This window comes from Ambystoma mexicanum, chromosome 5p (assembly GCF_040938575.1).
Source record: "Ambystoma mexicanum isolate Mex_15411 chromosome 5p, UKY_AmexF1_1, whole genome shotgun sequence".
Classification (NCBI taxonomy): domain Eukaryota; kingdom Metazoa; phylum Chordata; class Amphibia; order Caudata; family Ambystomatidae; genus Ambystoma; species Ambystoma mexicanum.
The window spans coordinates 935,414,493-935,435,212 of record NC_090930.1 but is presented as its reverse complement, the minus strand read 5'-3'; the positions used below and the strand labels follow the sequence as shown (position 1 = coordinate 935,435,212).

The window sequence follows — 20,720 nt, the reverse complement described above, 5'->3', positions numbered from 1 at the left end:
CAGTTGTGTTGACAAAATAACAATGTTTATGTGATTGAATACAATGTTTATTGTATTGTGAACAGCACTTGTGTTACGGTATGCTTCATGGTGGTGATTATTAAGTGATAATTTCCTAAGTACCAACATTTGCATTGTTTTGGACAGAGAGGGGGGAAATCCGATTTTGCCATTCTCTTGATCATTACTTATAGGACAGGTAATATTAAGATTCTCTGCCATAGTCATTTCACCTTTCTTTCCCAATGAGGCCAAAACTGATGTAATTTTCCCTCGAGGTGCCTCAGTACATTTTTTGGACAGAACGGAAGATCAAACCCCAAAAAATGAAATTAATCCACTGCCTCTATCAACATAGAGTAAACTATCTGTGAAGGTATTTTTACCATTACAATATCATTGCTTTCCACATCAAACATTTTTACCAGATCAATTTCATTTGAGGAGAGCAATCACAATTAAGGTATTTCACTGAATAACGCCAACATGTTGGCTCCATTCATTGCGAGTCCTGTATAAAATTTGGGTCCCCAAAACATATTCCAATATTGGGTAAGGGATCATGTTCTCTTGATCTTTTAAACCATTTTTTCCAACACTACCAAATCCATGACCTAACTTTAACAGACCTGCATTTCCCCAGACAAGCAACATTCATGTCCCGCAAGTGAGCACAACCATGCGCCCTACATTCCTTAGCCGAATTGCTTTGCAATCCTTTGGGTTCTACCACAATGTTACTTTAGGGGAACATCTCAATAACCCTTGACAAATTGCCCAATTTACAATTCTGACACTTTCCACAAAGATCATCACTAGATATCACCATGTTAGTGTGGGTAATGGTCTCTTCCCTTCTTTCAACTATGTTTTTTATGTGGTGAGCAGAGCCGTCAGTGTTCAAAAGCAGAAGGCAAAATGAGAGTGTTATCCTGATAAAAGGGACATTACCACGAGCCGAGATACTATTTGAGCAACCTGGGCAGTACATTCAGCGTGACACTGAACTCCTAGTTCACATTGTAGTTCCTTATGCTCTTTCATCTTTTCCTGCGTGCTCAGCAAATAAAAACCCAATTTTCAGTTAACAAGTCCTCCATGTGCCCTGTGGAATCGATCTCACAATTCTTATTAGGAGTCAGCAGCGGGTAAACCTCCCAACACTTTTTCCTATAATTCCATCATACACAATATCACATTGAGTCATCATCTTTTGATGTAAATGTCCATTGGCGACTGACACCATCCTTCTAACTAAGCCATTGAACTTTTTACTTGAAGATTCTCCTGAGAACACTATGGAGCCAAGTTGAGTATGAGGGACTTTGAGGGGGTGAGATCAACCCGAATTTATCTCCCATGGAATTTCAGCTTTTGTCATATTTAATCACCAAACATTGATCCAACTGAGAAATTGCCTTAAACTGAGAAGCAGTCGAAGTAGGGCATATGGTGTTAACCTTTGCACCTCCTACAGTCGAGTTAGTCTCTGCAAATATCAGGCATAGGTGGATTTTTTCTTCCCCACCTGAGCAGCACCTGGGGTGTTTCTTTTTTCCGCATTTCTTTTCTCTTGTATACTTCAAGTTCTTTTCTGGTAATACTTTCTTTGAACCTGATGTGGTTGTAATTGAAGGAGTTGGCACTATATCCATCTGTTTATCTGCTTGATCAGTGTTTGGTGCGCTTATCCTCACTAAAGACCCCTTCACGATATTAGATAACTGCAAATCAGGCTGAGGAGGCTCTTGGGAAATAGGGATCACATTGGCACAGTTTGTTTGTTTGTTTATTTATTTGTATTGTGCACCAGACCCTAGGGTATCAGGGCGCATTAGAAAAAGACATTTTACAGCTTAATTAGGCAAAACATACAGGAGAAAAAATCGGTGAAATAAAAAATACAGAATGCAAAATACAAATGGAATATACATAAAAGGCAATACAAGTACATCGTCGGAAGGGTTTACAATGCATTGGAGACTAGATGGTGGCATTACTGGTCATTGTCTTTGAGCCAGTTGATGAGGTTCAGTCTAAAATGTGGGTATGTTTGATCTGCCCGCAAGGAAGACGGTAGGGCATTCCAGAGCTATGCTGCCTTAACCGGGAAGCTGCAACCTCCGACCTTGGAAAGTTTAACTCTCAAGACAGTGTCATGATTCCTGCCCCTCATGTCTCCAGCCCTCCAAGATGTCAGGCTGGAGCCAAGCCACTAACACCTACATGGCCCTCAAGGGCCTCTCCATCCCTCCAAAGACCCACCTGGAGTCAGACTTGGCGCTTATGGCACCAGACTCACTCACTCCCATAGGATAACATTGGGGATTGGACTTGTAGTGCATTGATGGGGACAAGATGGATGCCCCCACATATTTTGGTTCCCAGAACTGCATGTGCAGTCTAGTCTTTTGGGTGTGGTTCAGCCCAGAGACACCTAGAATACCCAGAGACTATTTAAGCCATGCCCAGGCTGAGAAACATGCTTTGTGTTTTCTGCACCTGCAGCGTGACACTCACCGTGTTCGGATCCGTCAACGGTAGGCCTGCATCTTTCTTCTGCGCTCAGCTCCTGCAAGAACAAGAACACTGTTGGGAACAGCCTTACCTTGTGGTGCTTCTGCCCATCATTCATCGCTCCTTCTGTTCTGCGGGCATCTTCGGCGTTGTCATTCCCTTCCCGGCACTAGCGTCCTAAAGAAAATGGAAAAGAACAGAAAAAAGGCATTAGTAAGCATTCGGCAAATCGTCGCTTATTTTTAAATACTGTACGAGCTTCAAACGCTTACCTGAATTCCAGCCGCTCTGGAGGAACTCTGTCTCCGGAACTTCTCATCCATCTGCAAGAGGGAAAAGACACTCCAGGTTAGCGTGGAAACATCTAGAGGCGCCGCATACCGCTCTTACTCACCGCATTTGTTCTACATAACCGGCATCCACGCTGAAAACATTGCAGCACCTAAAAGACACAGGAAAATAACTCAGTTCAATACAAATACGAAAGGGGTGCATCGCGCTCTCACTCACCTTCAGCGCTACTCATCTCAGCAGCACGCCGCCATCCCCGGACGCTGGCCATCATCTAAGGAAGGAAAGGAACGAAGTTAGAGAACTGTTCAAAAGACTCATTATACTTACCTGTCAGACTCTTGCCAGTGAAGTAACTAGGCAGCAACGAGCCCGCAACAATCAACGTGCCCCTGAACTGAAAGCAGGACGGAGAGTACACTATCCAAGAAAACAAGGTGACCTGTGGATCAAAAGGAAGCGTTGGAACCCGGGGAAGAAGAGGTTCAATCACACAGAGACAATAGGGAGTTAAACTCTACAAATCCTGTGTTCCAGGCCCAGTCTCCAGTCGAATAGCCTCCAGGGAAGGGTTTGAGGTCGTAAGAGGTCAGAACAGGCTGAGTGACGTCCCCGTGGATACCAGGTGAGCGTTACAGACATTAAGGCAGTTGCTGTTAGCTGTTCTGGAAGGCCTTGTTGACATTTTTTTTATTGAAATTTTCTTTGAGATAGCAGGGCCCAGCGTTATTGAGACATTTGTAGGTAAGTGAGGCTGTTATTGCTCAGCGTTATTGAGACATTTGTAGGTAAGTGAGGCTGTTTTCAGCCGAATTTTATCGTAAGTAGATGGCCAATTATTTTGTCTTCTAGATGCAGCGATGTGCTCTCTCCTAGCTATTCCAAGGGCCGCTCTAAGGGCGTTGTTCTGGAGAATTTGAATTCTTCCAATAATATGCTTGTTGGCCCCTTTCTAGAGAGAGTTGCAATAGTCCAATTTGGACAGTATGAGAGCACTAGCGAGGGTAATACAACTATTTTTGGAGAGGAATGGTTTACCTGCTCTGATTAATTTACACATATATGCAGTCGTGGACGCCATGGCATTTACTTGTTTGGTAAATGAAAGTTTGGAGTCAAGGTAAAAACCTATGGTTTTTACTTCATTGGCGACAGTGATGGGGTTGTTATCAATATTGAAGATAGTATATTTAGGGCCCAATTTCATGAGGCTTGAGGTAGTGCCCAGGATGATAAGCTCAGTCTCGTCATCATTCAAGCATAGACCATGGTCGGCCATCCATGCTTGGATGATGAGATATACCTCATTCACCATGGCCAAATCCTTATCATAATCACCGGTAAGTGGTACGAGAATCTGGGTATCATCTGCATAGTTAGTGTAGGTGATACCAAGATGGTCCAGATCATCAAAAAGGGGCTTAGTGAAGATATTATATAGTGTAGGTGTGACACATGATACCTGGGGCACTCCACACGTAATAGGGATGGGGTCTGCAGCAGCTGTAGGAGAGAAGACTCTCATAGTCCTGTTACTTAAGAATGACTGTATCCAGGCTATATAGCTTCTTTGGAGAAGTACACTGCAGAGTCCAGATGTCTACATAAAACCTTGTGGTCCACAAGGTCAAATGCAGCCGAGAGATTGAGGAGAAGGAATAAGGCTGGTTTTCCCTTGTCCCTGAGCTTGTCAATTTGAGCCTTGGGGTCAATTAAGGCTGTTTCTGTACCGTGTTGTGGCCGAAACCTGATTGCGAGCTCCTAGAAGTTGGTTAGTTTCCAAGTACTTCTGAATTTGTAAAAAGGCCATCTTATCTATGATTTTCAGGAGAAATGGCACTGTTGTAATTGGACGGTAATAAGTGGGTATGGTCGGGTCAAGAGTCTGTTTTTTAAGTAAGGAAAGTACACAAGATTCTTTGAGGTTACTTGGGATGATGCCAGAGGTAAGTGAGGCATTTATTAGCTTCAAGATAAAAGGAACAAGATCTCTTGCAGCATCCTTAATGAGTTGGGCGGGACATTGATCACCCTGACAGATCGAAGGTTTAAGCGAGATGATGGCTTTTTCTGTCTTGGGGATAGATACTTTCGTGAACCTGAATCGTGGGGGGGTGCTGTATTGTGGGCTCGCAATGGGGAATTGTTAGATGATGTAGTGTTGGATAAGGCTGCTTTGTTCTTAGGAATTTTGTCTTGGAGAGTGGTGACCTTAGTAGCTAATGCTTGCTGAATATTGGAGCACCAAGATTTGTCTTTCATGCAGTTATCTTGCACTGGGATGGAAGATTCTAGTTCTTTCAGAATTACAAATAGTTCCTTCATACTTTAGTTAGTCACTCACTGGCTTTTCTGTGAGGGGCATATTAGACTGCCGAACCTACCTATGGAGTTATTGGTCCAATAAGAACACATTTTCGGTGATTTCTTCAAATATCACATTAACTTCAGATTAATATCACTTAATGTTGAAGTATGCGCTCTCCCCTCATCTCTAATGTTGTTGTAGAGCTTGACAAAAGCGCTGAGGACTGAGTTTAGCAATGCGACAGAGGGAGATGTTCATTTAATTCTTTCATCAGCTTCTCATAAGATATAGATGAATCGAGGCAGTCACTTTCTTGCTGATATTTTGATCCAAAGAAAGGGTACTAGCTGGGACCAGCTCGGTAAGCAATGTAGAAGCACCAGATCGAGCCGTTCCATGGATTTGCTAGGAACTATTTCCTTGCTTCATTACTCCATCCTCATTAATGCCAAACCTCGAACAACCAATATCTCCTACAGCTTCAAGAATACTACAGTCGTTGATATTAGAACCCTCTGCCAAAATCAATCCCAAAGTCTGACTTCTGTACTGGTATCAGACTTAGGAAAGACTAATGGTGGCGTTGCATTTTTAATAGCAAAGCAGTAAAATAGTTCAGTGGGTTGAGCGCTCGCTGTTGCGATCTGTGTGTGATCTGCAGGTCGCAGGTTCCAATCCTGGCAAGGCCAACTCAGCCTTTCATTCTTCTGAGCTTGATAAATGAGTACCAACTTCAGCTGGGATGATAATTGTATGTAACTATGTGCTATTTACAGCGCTTTGGGGAAAGTGCTATATAAATAACAAATCATCATCATTAATTAAAGCAGCAATGCTCCTGTTCACTCTAGTTACTTGGATTTTTGGATACTGTATTATCGCAGCAACAGGCAATGCAGGGGCTCTACTTTTCATATTTAATGACAATGCCTGACATACAGCAATAACTAGCGTAATATGGAAGTAACTGGCCATACAATGCTAAACTGGCATATCTCTGGCCGTGCCTCTGCCTATGTTGCTATATTAGGACTAACCCTGATATGACCCCATCCATGGCATATGAAGGCAGCACCCTTGTTAAAATGAGGCTGGTATCTAAAATATTATTTTCTGCTGTAGTGCCTATTTGGTATTTTAAAATGTTTACGTTTATATACTTTTTATACGTCTGAAAACCACTTCCGAGGATGTCACCAGGCTTAAAGATGAACCGATGCCTTCTGGGTTAAAGGTCAAGTGACATCACTTCCTGTGATGTCATCGGGTATGTGATGTCACATCCGCCACCACTGGCATTTTGGTGAATTGAAGTCCCTGATGACTGTGCACGTTCACTTTGGTAAATTGCATATGCCCCTTCACAACTTTTTAGTACGATGGTACAAACAAAAAGTGGCATCTGAGGGGACGGGAATAAGGAATAGCAAAATATGTGCGGGGAAAGAGGAGGATGTTAGAAAAGAGAAGAAGGAAAAGGAAGGAATGAAGCCGGACCTGTTGCACATTTAGTGGACTGCAGACCTTAGTAAAAGGCATATATATTATTTTCAATTCCCTTGCGACTCATTTATTGTAAACTAAACACATGCACTTCACCCCCCAGCCACACATTACCCACCCCGCCTAGTGGGGTGTAGAGAGAATATATGCAACATGCAATCACATGTAGCACTGTAGAACCATTCGGAGTAATTGAATTAACTAAGCAATATTGTTGACATTCTTTCATGCAAATGTGGACCCTCTGTTCCTGGTTTCTAAGGCTCCCTGTTATATGCCTGCTGTGTATTTACCTTAATTGCGTTGCAACTTTTGAACTTTCTGATTTAACATTGTTACCTCTGTCACTATGGAGGCGCACATTGTAAACATCATTTACTTCACTTCCACATATTTTTATCCACTTGCAGGCAAGAGACGCGTAGGCTTCACCCAAACGCCAGTTACCATGGAGACATCCCCGCCCCAGGGCTTCCACCCGGGGAGGGGGCCCGAGGCGTACGTGCTCCGACCGGACCACGATGCCTCGCACCGTCTCCATAGAAACGTTTAAAACAAAAGTAATTGCGAGCGCATTAGATGCCGCTCTCTCGGCACACATGTCTTTGAAGCTGCTCGGTAAGCACAGCTATCCACAGCGTTAAATAAGCTTTATCCTTTGATGTCCACGAGGGCTACTTAGAGTTACATCTATTCTTTTCTTGTAGATTTACTCGTTGTGCAACTGTACAACTTCACGATCCTAACGTTTCTTGGCATGACTAAGGTATGACTTGCCTTTTAAGGCTGCAATGTAAACAGAACATTCATAATCATGACAGTAAACTAATTAGTATGCTTTTTTTTTTATTCTCCCCATTATCTATATATGCGGATGTGGTACACAAACCGGTATGTGCTTTTGTAAATACTTTTCTTATTTGAATGCTTAGTGTGTATTGTGATACATTTTGTTAATGATGTTACTATATAAGTCATGTAATATCAGTTTTACTATAGTACCGCCCTGAAGAAGGTTTTAACCGAAATGCATTGGCACCAGAGTATTATGGGCAATCTCAGATGAACACTCATTGTGTGATTTACAAAGATATACTGTAATAGCAGATGCTTCAGGAATGTGCATTAAACATTTCCTGCTATGAAACGTATTACTTTTTGAGAATTTTTTTGACTAACATTTTTGATATACTCTACAGTGAATCTAAGATAAGCAACCTAATTGGGGCTAACTGAGAAGCGCCTTTCCTAACAGAGTGTAGCCACTCTGTGTTTTGGATATTTTGTGTTTGAACAGGTCCTAGTGCTACAGGACCTTTTATGGACTGGCTGCTCCAGGCAAAAATATTTTTTGAATATACTTCAACATATTTTTTCATCATCGAATGCAACTACTAAAAAGACTTAATTCATAAGTGGTGCCCTCATCTCTCACTTCAATTTTACACACACACACACACACCTCATGGGTGCAAAATAAGCATGCAGAGGAACATTTACAGATGAAAACGTTCTAATTGTGTATCTCCAGCAGGCACACTCTGTAGAATGTGTGAACCCCCATAATAATCCTAAATGTCTAAAGGTCACACCCCTGAGCGTGTGTCTTTCTATCAATGTTGATTCAAACGTGTACGATTGTTCTTTTTCTTAAGTGTCTGAGCTGTGAGATGAACACAGTGTATGGGGTGGGAGGGGTCCCTGAAGCTTGTCCTTCAAGTAAGCAGGAGACTGTAACCCAGCTCAACAATGCAAGCTTCTAGGGGGTGCTCCTAATTCTAGCAGTGCGTGAAAACACGGCACAGTGAGATAGTTATGTGCCTAAGATCACATAATTGAGGTGAAATGAGGAAGCAGCGATCTGATCGCCGGTTTTCTGGTGCATCAGTTTGCAAGAATTGCTTTGAGTAGTGCTTGAAGTGGGTTTAAAAAGAAAAGGTGCAGGGAGAGAGAGCACCTAAAGCGTGGCCGTAAAGTCAATCAGGAGACTTCCCTATAGCCCAAGACTGCAAGGTTCTCTGAGTTCGTGTCAATGTTAGCTACTGGGGGAAATAAAACAATATGAGTTAGTGATGTGTCTTGTATCACATCATGTACTCAAATGGGGAAGCTGAGATTCCGATACCATGCACGTCAGCAGCGAACAGTGGGCATTACACGTTACATTGCCACCGTTTTCTTTTTGCTCTTTGTTAATACACCACTTGATAGTCACTTTTTAATGCACTTTACTTTTCCACACAAGTGGACAGAGGCACAGAAGGTGATTTAGCCAGGATCACAAGATATTGGTGGTGAAAAAGCCAGGATTGATACCCATGCATTTTCAGGGTTCCAAGTTCTACATGCCCTCCATCAACTTCTCAAAAATACGTAACTGCACTTTTCATGGATGCTGCTACACTTCCATTAAGGTTAGCTGATATTTATATCTCTAAAATCGAAATAATGAAATGATAATTCTTCTACGTGCTGATATATGGTCCCATACTGCCCTCAAGTGCTTCAGAGATGTATTACATCACTGTGTAGTAGACCCAGTTTAACCAAATCAGTATTTACATCAGGCTCGCCCGCTCTGTAGCATTGTATCTGTTACTTTACATCTTTTCTTGAAAAATGCGCATGACGTGTTCGCGTTTATGAATTCATCACGCAGCCTCCAGCGCGCATCAGTTGTACGTTTTTCTATAAATAACACTTTTACAAAAAGCAGAGTTTTTCCCACACATTTTCAATACAATTGGAATGTGAGTACTCTAACTGGGGTCAGTCATTTGCTATCAACACACGGACACTAGCCATGCAGCAATGAAATCGCCCTAAATAAAGGTGAGAATAGCTGACGTCACTGCCCAAGGAAGCGTGAATAAGACATCTTCAAGAAGCCCCGGAGTGGGCCCGCAGTACTGCCACTGAGGTTCTCGTTTTTGCTGTAGCTCAAAATATCCGCAGAGCGTGGTGTGCAGGACACCAGAGGGACACATGCTAAGTAGTAACTGGTGATATCTGACAGAATGTTGACTGTGTAATTGTATTTTTTTTAAAAGCTTATTAATGCAATGTATTATATTTGCAAAAGCATGAATGCTAAACAAATAAACCTTTACTTAACTTGTCAGCACTGGTAATAGACACGTCCTGCACGCACATATTGGGCGCCTTACTACCACCTCTGCCCACTGCATGTTTTGTTCCATATTCATTGGCTAATTATACGGCTTGGTCTAACAATGGCTTTCCATTGTGCAACATTTACAATCTTTCTCTAACTTGTTTTGCCCTCAGTAGCACCATGAGGTGATGGCACAAGCGCTCATTCAAGAAAGGGTGCAAGTCACACATCGTGGTGGTGGTGGGTCTCAAGCCTCCAAATAATTCTTGATAGATTCTCCTTCTTGTTGATATCTCATGTAAAATGTATGTCGATACAAGGGGAACAGTGCAGTGCTAGTAGGTTCTGACCCTGTCATGGGGGGTGGGCACCCCTCTTAACCTAGGGCTAGAGTCCTAGCAGGGTATTTGCCAGAGACAGAGGTGCCTCGGAGGTGGGTTGAGGGAGTTGGTAAAAGGGATATGAACAGTGCGTTGCCCATTAGCAGAGGATGGGCCATCTTCAGGGGATGTTGGCTTCTTGCACTGACTAACATGAACCCAGTTGGACAATTCTTGGTATCATTGCACCACTGTGGGAGAAACCAAAGGTATCTGATAGGGGTGCTTCCATCTGTGAGCTAACACAGTCTTTTGCTGATGAACCTGGAAATAGATCACGTCTCCTGGCTTCAATTCATGGAAAAACCAAATCCTTGTAGGTAGTGTTTCTTTCACCTGTGAATGAATACCTGACATGCTTGATCAGAGCCTTTCAGCAATACATTATTCTTTAAATTAGCATTGTTCTCATTATTTGCTAACAGTGGTGAGGATGGAAGGTCCATCTGTAACCTCATGAGGTTCTCATTTGGACTCAGACCTGACTTTGCATAATTAGGATTACTAGGGGCAATGTATCTTGCCACTTTAGATTTGTTTCAGTACAAAGCTCCACCAGTCTGTTTTTCAATATGCCACAGTGGCATTGCAGTGCCCCTGCTGACTGGGGCAAGTGTGGACAAGGACGTTTCTGCTTTCTTTGTAAGGCTGTATAGAGTTTGTTTGCCACTTGGTAAGCGCAGTGGGTGCCTCGGTCAGTGTATATCGATCAGAACCACAAATAATGTTTTGAAATCCTTAACCGACACTTTGGCCACCACCAAGCGGCAGCTTTTTACCAGAGCTATACCTCTACCCACCCTGAAATAGTCTGGAGCAGAAACAAAACAAACATATTGACATCCTCCACTTTTGGAAAGCTGGATAAAGTCAGTTTGCAGATTGGCGAAGGGTCCCCACTGAGGTAGGTGCACTCCACTGTCCACTTTTACTACCTTCCCCTTACCATACTGCCTGCAGAATACACAATGACTGCAATACTGTGAAGCAATGGAAACAAAATCTGTGGCATACCAGTCTCGATTAATAAAAGCAGCCATACCCCCTTTGCCCATGTGGCCCATCTCATGGTGCACATGGTCAACTGAGCCCTTGACACTATGAAGCGGGTGTTTGAGGAGTGCTGAAGATCACCCGAATATAACGGGCACCCTGCCATATTCCAGGTTCTCTTCTCAATCATCTTGTATTACGGCAAAATCCGGTAAGGAGTCAAAAAAGGACTTACCAGTTTGTAAATATATGCACAGCCTGAGAGGAAGAAGGAGCTGCTTCTGTGGCTGCTTGGTTGGCCATGGAGCCCCTTGTGTAGTCACATCATAGAGAGTTGCATATGCATCGCATTTAACAATGGCACTTTCCGTAGGTAACATAAGGACATCAAATAAAGCCCACAACATAATGCATTTTTCAAGGGGAGTGTTCTGTTGAGGAGAGCAATCCCCTCTGGTTCCAGAGTTGTCTGTAATCATGAGCTACACCAAAGGCATAGTAAGAATCAGTGCACACTGTGACAAATGTGCCTTTTGCTAGTGTGCAATCCCTTGGGAGGGGTATGAGCTTAGTTACCTGTGCAAAAACATTGGAGAGTGGTGTGCTTTCTGATATGGCTTAGTGTGAACTCATGGCATAGCCAGCAACCAGTTTCCCTCAGAATCAGGCTGGCATGAATTGTCTACAACATAAATGAAATCGGGATTTTGCAAAGGTTCAAACGCTCTGAATTCTTTACAGAGCAATTCACAGCCAAGGACCAGAAATCCTGCAAGAATAAATCTCCATCTACAGACCAAATGGAACCCTAATGTCCAGTAATGACCTTTGCCTTGAATGTTATTTGAAAATTTAAATATGGTGGATCAGCTTTTTCAAACATCACAACGAAACTCTAGAACTACTTCACCAATGGAATACACACAATAGATAACACTCAACCTTCAGGAAAGCAGTAAAAACATGGCTTTTTAACATGCCGAGCTAACTCAGAAGCTATAGGCCATTGTCAAAGAGAGAGCAAACATTTGTTTCATACCTGAATATTACTTTACCCTATGCCATGAGGATTTTCCTCTTTTCCCCACTAACCCATACTAAAGCTCTCCATACACCTGAAAATGTACCACACACAAACGACCTATGCCTTCCCCCACACACATCTATAACAAAAATCTATGAAACAAACTAAATGACAACAAACTGCAGAACTGTGCCCATATACCTTCCAATACCTTACACAATCTTAACACAGCCACAGCATTCTTACTCCTTGAGCACACAAGGCATCCCAATGGGCACACAAGGCCTCCCACATAGACTCAAGCAGCGGCATGCTCACCAACCTAGTACCACCTGCAAGCAAACCCACACGCTGTAACAGTTTTTTCTGACACGAAAATACCAACAACACAGCACATGCATTTGTTGATGGCAGATCTCTCTCCGCTGCAGGGGCCTCCCTCTGGGACAGCCTTCCTGTCTCCCTGAGACTTGAGGATAACCATCTCCGGTTCCGGAAGCACCTCAAAACCTTCTTCTTCGCCTCCGCTTTCTCTTCCCCTCATCCCTGCTAAAGTTACTGAAACTGCACTGAATCTGCAACTGGGCCACTCGCCGTTCTCGGTCCTTGGCCCAGCTACTCTCCCCTGCACTGCCTCCCTGGCACCCCCTGCACTACGGGACTGTGTCTGTATCCCACAGCCCCCCTTTCCCAGCACTTATCTGCACTTACTCGCACTGCCACTAGTTGGCCCTTGTTATTTCCTGTATGCTATTGACCCTGTAATGCACTTTCCCCTCTCCCTTTCCCCCTTGAACTTCTCTCTTTCCCCTCTACTCTTGCACTTGCGCGATATGAATGACACCTGGCCTAGTAGGATCGTTGTCTGTCTCCCTTTGTTTCCCCCCCTTGCCTCGTCGCGCCTTGAAACACTTGTGTATAGGCGCGTTACAAATGCCATATCATGTTCTTCTTCTCCTCCCACTTACATCCTCATCCCCTTCTCTTATTTTCAGATCTGCCAGAGTACCAGGAGGCCATACAAATGGCAGCTTTTTGTTGCATAAATCCCATTAACTAACATAACATAACATGAAGATCGTCTCTCAGATGAGGGAGCGTAGCTGTGATTGAAGTGAAGACATGTGGTTGTGCATCGTTGGACCAGGCAACAATGAGACAGGGTTTAGAACAGGAAAAAGTAATGTGTAGTGAATTAAACAATTTCAACTCATATTTTGTCAGATGAGAAGTGGCACAGTGCTGCATTGTTGGCATAAGCAGCAAGGCGGTAGTAACACATGCACAACTACATTAGTTGATGGAGAACCTGAAACCAGACATTCAGACAACTGTACTGCTAGGGTCATAGCAGCCACATACCTAAAACAAGGGGAAATCCTTCGGCAATGGGATCAAGTGCAATGCTATAATAGGCATTGGTTGGTGTTTAACCACATGCTTTTTTGTCAATACAACTAATGCAAAAGCATTTTGTTTGTGGCAAAAGAGTATACATTGCTTTTTGTAGTCAGGCAGACTTAATGATGTTGTGTTAGAGGGGATATGTTTAACAGCTTGAAATGCTTGTTCTTCTTCTAAAGTCCAAACCAACAGCAAGTGAGATCCTGTAATAGTTTATCAAGAGCAGCATATCCTAATCTCCACTGCCAACAACACCCATCCATTCGCAGGAAATAAAGCATTTGAGTGGTTCTGGAGGTTTTAAGCATTTTCATGATTAAAGCAACAGCGTATTCCAACAGCGATGTCATAGTTCAAATGGTGTTGCTTGACATGATTGTAATGTCTCTTTTTTCATTCTATGTGACCTTCCATCACTGAAGCTGTTATAAGCATTCATGCTTTGTGTTTGCTGGCATCGTATGATGATGAGACTAACAGAAGATGATCCATGTATTGCAGTATTGCAGATTTTTCAGGAAACATGACATTATTCAATATTTGGGAAAACATAGTGGGGACTCTAGGCACCCGTGGGATAGAATCATCCAGGTGTATTAAAATGAACTGTGCAAAAAGGCGAACAAATGCTGACACTCTAGGCGAATAGGTATAAACAAAGAGAGCAGAACAGAGATCTACTGCAGAAATGGAGGTCGCAGAGGGTGGAAAGCATGAAATAATGAGTGCAGCATATGGCACCACTGGAAAGGTAACCGAGCAGAATTAACAGTACCAAGATCCTGCTCAAAGGGGTGCATGTTTTACTGGGTATCTCCACAGGTAGAATGGGAGCATTGCAAGGGCTAGTAGCCCAGACCATATTCCCTGTTGCAATGTGGACTGGATAACAGTAGCTATACCTTTTCCTGCTTTGAGGCATAATTATTACTGAAGGATATGGAGTAGGTGTTTGAAGCGATACACTTGAATCGTGATGGGCTGTATACTGTGTATGCGCCCTACTACTTCAGTATGCTGAGACCGGAGACAAACAACAATTTGGATACTACATGTGCTCGGTAATCACTAAGCTTTACATCTTTAGGGCTTGGTGGTGCAAATGGCCCTTCCTGTAAGGTGGAAATCATAATTTTCGCAATTTTATATGGGACATCTAAAAATACTCTATCAGGCATGTAAATAATAGTACAATTCAGTTTACATTAAATATCTCCTTCTAACAGATCAACAGGCGAAGATGAGCTCAACAAAAATACATGTCTATCCTCTACTGGACACAGGGAGCTAGCTACAGGGTGTGTAACATGTTGTCAGACATGCTGATTAGCGATACAGCCCGTTTTTAACAAAGAAAGAAGGGCATTTGGAAAATCTTTCAGAGAGCTGACCTGCTTCCTCCAGTGTCTACAAGGCACTATACACATCTCCCCTCAATCACAAACTGAACATATTGCCTCTCTTGATCAATAGGTATTTAAGGGTTCATGCCGAGGTTGCATGTGCCCAAGATGTCCAATTATGGCTACCTGCAGGTGCTGTTGCTGAAGTGATAAGTGGGGGAAACAGGGGAATCAGAGTTTTGGAATGGGGTGGCAGGAGAAAAGAATTATTAGGTAATTTATTATTCCAATGACCCCCATGTTTACAAGGACAAGCTGTGCCACTGCTCAAAGCTGTTACCTGAAAGTGATGTTCCATACCTCTTACTCAGTCCTTCCCTGGGGCATGGCCACCTCTCCCTCTGGGTGGAAAGCGCTGCATTTCTAATGCCATGGGTTTTGCTGCAGCGTTCTCTTTCTTCTGTTATTTGCCAGCAACACAGTTATTTAATTCTGTTACAAGTTCAGCAACTGGTTTATTTTGTCAACCAATGCAGATAACCTCCAGTCGTGCCAGAATCTTTGCTGCATTCCTTGAACGAAATAATTTGCTGCCACCTCAAGAACAGTATCTGCAGGCTTTTTAATGCCAGGATGCTGTGCAAAAAACAATCTTTAACCTGTCCAGATAGTCCACAAGAGTCTCCTCTATTCTCTTTACAATTATTTATTTTAGCCCAATCTGTTTATCTCGCATAAACTTCAAGGGTTGCTGCCTTTAAACAGTCTCTTGCTTTCGTTAGGGGTGCACCCATACCTGTGTCTGCTGCTGTGCGTTTACTGTGTTCCACTAGACATTGCCAGACCTAAGCTGGCAAAATTATCTGCATCACCTGGTCCATATCAGCCAAAGAATGGTTGTAACATTGGACCACCAGTTGAAGCTCGTCTTTAAAATATCTGGGTCTCTTACATTTTGGAAATATGTTGTTAAAGGTTTAGGATCCCCTGGATGCATTGGGAATATACACTTCCTAATTTGATCCAGGTAGTGGACTAAAAGCAGAGCTTGGAATTGCACAGGAACCTATTATATCCTGCTTCTTATGGTTGAGGGGGCAAGGGGATTAGATACAGAAGTGCAAGGCTCCCTGTTTGTGCAGTTTACAAGTCTAAATTGTCCCATAATCTTGCTGAAAATAAGATTTGTGCCACTTTTTTTCGGGTAACTTGTGTGTTCTTGCCGGTTGAGTCTTCGTGTATCTTGGCATTGCGCTTCCTCTGGGACCACATGCGTGGTACACTTCATACAGCATGGCAGCAGATGGTACTCCTGAGTCATCGAGCCATTTAGCTCAAAGGCCATATCTTTCTTTACATTTTCAATGGAAGAAGCCATTTCTCCAGACATCTCTATGTGGCTAAACCAGGTACAAGCAGTTTTCTTTTCAGACTCTGTCATAAACATTACTGCCATGGCAAATCTTAAACGTTCCGACAACCTCTGGAGGACTTCCACGATCAGTGATGGCTGCTCTTTCCCAAGATAGAATTCTTGTAAAACCTTTCAAATCTGGTTAAACACATTTGGGTCCAAGGATTTCTGTAACAATTTAGGGTAGAATGATGGCTCGATTTGCTTCAGGTACATTTATACTACATCGGGAATGTCTTTTAATCTTATGAAAACAGATTCGAGTTTAAATGAGTTTGCCAGTACAGCAGGGACCTCAGAGATGGGCACAGTACATGCTGATGTCCGCAAGGATCTCCCAGTTTCTCTTTCCATGCTGAAAGACTGCGACACAGCGTGGAAATGGTCACCCTCACAGGTCTGTGGCTGAATGGCTGAGCTATCCCCAGCAATTTCGATCTTCAGCACCTTGGCCTTGGGGCAGAGCCGGCCATAGGGCAGGGCTGGCCGGGCGACCGCCTGGGGCGCCAGAGTCTCCCAGCTCGAGGGAGCCTTTCAAGGGCTACTCCGAGCTGGCGTGGTTGGAGAAGTGTAATCGTATACTGAGCTGGCACCCTATTGAGATAACTACCACCCTGCTCTGGCACAGGAGTGGGGCCATAATCATCTTAATAGAGTGCCGCAGCACCCTATTGTTGTTATATGCGCCGGCTCCCGCGAGCGCATTCAAATTTAAAATGACATTTCTCCCACCACAAAAATAAACATTTGGTGCCATAGCCCCCCCCCCCCAAACCCCTGTATTGACAAGGGGTGCGGCTAGAGGCGGGCGCCAAATTGTTCTTTTTCTCTTTTTCTGCCCGTGGAGCTGCTGCCACCAAGGTCGGCACTGCCAGTCACACGGGGACGGATACTGGTCATGGCTGGAGGCGACCTCTGAAACTATGGAAGACGTGTGTTTTCCAATAGAGGGGAGGGGTTGACCTGCTCAGTAGCTGTGGGACTTGATGATTTATTGACATGGATCTCATCACCAACTTCTACAATCACCATCCGCCTTAGGGGCTTAGTCGTTCTTAGGTATGGTGGTTTTTCAATGGGTTTTACAAGACCATTTATTTCCGTTTCACAGGCAGGAGGTGACGGACATTCCTGATCAGGACACAGTCCACTGTCACGGATTTCTTTCTTGATTTTCTCCAGGGCAGAACCCCTCCTGGCGAAGGCTTTGGAGATTGCGTGCATACTGTCCTTTCCCGCCTCCTCGTAGTTTTGATTTTTCAAATAGGCCATTGCTCTGTTCGCTAACAGCAGTCCGTTAGCGCCATCTGCTGCTATACATTGTGCATAGCAGTCTATTGCCACTTCATACTTCCTTCCCTTCTTTGAAGCAGCAGCCTGAGACTCCAACTCGTGTGTGCTGTTACCCTGATCAAGTTCTTCCAATACACGGTCCACATGATATATGATATGATAGGTTATTTATAACACGCTTAATACCCAGAGATTTCTAAGCACGGACCCTGAGTGATCCATGCTTCATAGTCGTAGGATTTGATCTTTGGCTTTTTTGCATTCTTGTTTTTCTGATTTTTTGATGCTACCTTAGATTTCCTCTTTGCCTTTTCCTAATAATCCCGGTTTCTGATTGGAGGCAAAGTCTCTTCTGATCAAAGACTCCCTATATTCAGCTTGGCATCAGTTTTCTTGATATCCTTTTCCCAATTTTCCAAATCCTTCAAGAAATCCTGTAGCTCTTCTGCATTTGCCTCATCTGAAGCTGCAACTCCAGGGCTTTGCTTGGGGAATCGTCAAATCTGTAACGAACACTTCCGCTGGCCCGGAGCAAGCTCTGCCAGTCTGCGCGTCCCCGGATCCCCGGGGGCTTAGCACTACACGCTGCTAGCCGCAGAAAAGGGATTAGATCCAGAAGTTGAAGCCTCCCTGTTTGTGATGTCATGAAAGTCAGCTGGGGGTGGCAGCAGTGCAGGCAACTGAAATTGGACAGTAGAACAAAACATGAGCTGCCATGGAAGAAGTTGTTGTGGAGCCATTTGTTGTGTAGGTGGAAGGCCCCGCTGGAGAGAAAGCTGCTTTGGCTTCTGATTATGTGGCAGAGGGCAGGGCTGTTGCTAGGTCTGGAAAAGACCCGGGGCTACGCTGATGTCGGGACTGTCAGGACTGGGGGCTAAAGAGCCTTTTGGTTATAGCTCCTGAGATTCTATCCGGGGCTACCACCAAAAGACCGGGGGCTAATTCCCCCTTAGCCCCCTCCCCCCTAGCAACGCCTCTGGCAGCGGGGGTGTCTGAGTTGCACTAAAGAAATCAAATCCTCTTCAGCACTCTCATCACACTTTTAGTTTTCCTTCAGTGACTGAGGATTCAGTAGAGCTGCTGCTTGACTATCAGAGCAGGGGTGCCTTTTACTTATTGCTGTTACATTTGTTCAGCTGTTTAGTTAGCTTTTCATTATGGTCTTTTAAAGTGCTCTATTTAGATTCACTGTGCCTTAGGCAGCAACATTTTATCAATCAAAATATATACTCCATTGTTCCTGAAATATTTTCTCTTTCTTTGAATCGAGTACTTTTCTTCAAAACGTATGTTTGTTTATATCGAAGGTACCGTCAGTTGAACATTTTAAACCGTATCTTCTTGTGTGTATCTTTCCACATGTGTAAGTAATTACAAGTTTCATGATTACAATTCACCAATTCTGCTGGTGTGCTTACTGGTAGAATCAGCACTTCCCCAATCCCTGTCAGGCTCTCACTCATACCAAAAGGACAAGTCTGCTTAATTACACAGGCTGAGGAAGGAAACCTGTCCAATTACTCTAAAGGTAAACTCCACTTATTTGCACAGCCGGTGGAAGGAGAAGAGGGGCACTCATTCAAAGGGGACACTCTGCCCTGTGCAGCCCCAAGAAGGATATTCTCTGGTTAAATGACTGGCTCAGAAGGTTCAGCCAAACCCCCTTGCTATCAGAGCCTGCTCACAAGGAAGGGACCTGGTATGGCTTGAGTCACCCTAGTCCCACATCAGATCAGATATTATACACACAGTCATTGCCATTCAGTCTATACCCCCACTGGCTTATCCCTCTCTCAGAGGCTTTCGGGTTCTTGCTACACTCATTTTAACTCATCAATTTCCGTAGTCATACTTCTCAGGATGTACTGTTATGTTATGCATACTTTTTCCATTCAGACAGTTATTCACAGAAAGTTCCATCCCTCCCCACCTGCATCTGGTCTCTGTTGCTTATAGGGTAAAAGAAAACAAATCGATGCCATGTCAATGCCCAAGGAGACAATAAGCTGGCAGAGAAGCACCTCTCTGATACCGCAGCAGATATTTTAAAAGGTCACTTAGCTCTCAAATTGGTGCCTCAGGTTTTGGGGAGAAGTGTACCACAGACACATTGTTGTCCCACTGGGAGACTCACACGGGTGGGCTGGGAACCAAATGTGGCCCTGAAAAATGTTTTGAAAGAGGCCGAACATTGCACCAAGAAAGCATAGCGTGCAAGCCGGACCTATCCACGCACCATTTGATGTGGTTCCCCAATAAAGAACGTTTTTCAAAAATGTTTCAGAAGAGTGATTTTTTTCCCATAAACAGTTATAACTTCATTTAGTTATTTATTTATTGTGCATTTGAAAGGCGCTTATACATCAAGTCAATTGTGTTTCAAAGCGCCCACAGGGCAAGGGGAAGGGAACATAGGAACAAAAGGCAAATATAATAACAATGAAGAGAAAGAAAGAGGTGGTCCTACTAGGTCCTGTGAGCATTCAGAGCATGCAAGTGCAGAGAGAAGGTATGAGGGGGCAGGGGGTAAGTGCTAGAAGCTCCACAGAGGGAAGTGCTAGGGGGTAAGTTGCAAACCGCTGTTAAATGCCTGGCCGAGAGCACTTGGTGAGAGTGGTCAACTGCCAATCCAATAAGTGCAGGCCTGGAAAACAGTAGAGGCCAGTGGGTTCCCAAAGGCAAGTGCTGGGAGTGGGCGGAGGCTGAAAGCAATTGGGGGGAAGGCAAGGAACCCTGAAGGACACATAAGGGCCCTGGTCACCAATCTTATCGACTGTAGGGGTTAGCGAGGGAGGGAGAGGGGGAAGGAGGAGGTGAAAAGGAAAGTCTTGAGGAGCTTCCAGAATTTGAGGAGATTCGGCTCAAGACAGAAAGGAAGGGGGAGGCTGTTCCAGAGGAGGGAGCCAGCTGAGGAAAGATATTGGCCACCAGCTTGCTGTTTAGAGAAGCGCTTGACACACAAAGAGTTGGCGCCAAAGAACGTAGAGATCTGGATAGAGAGTATTTGGTGAGAGCAAGTTGTAGCTAGTGTGTTCTCCAGCCCCAGACAGCCTTATGGATTATGCAGAGGAATTTTAATTGGATCCTTGCATCAACCGGTAGCGAGTGGAAAGATTTTAGGACTGGAGAGAGGCA

The 20,720-nt window shown here is 43.9% G+C and overlaps 1 pseudogene; it reads right to left on the bottom strand.

Annotated features, from left to right (window-relative positions):
* Window positions 1–2,631: 2,631 nt before the first annotated feature.
* LOC138480602 (RNA polymerase II-associated protein 3-like) lies at window positions 2,632–17,564 on the bottom strand (annotated as a pseudogene).
* Window positions 17,565–20,720: the final 3,156 nt, after the last annotated feature.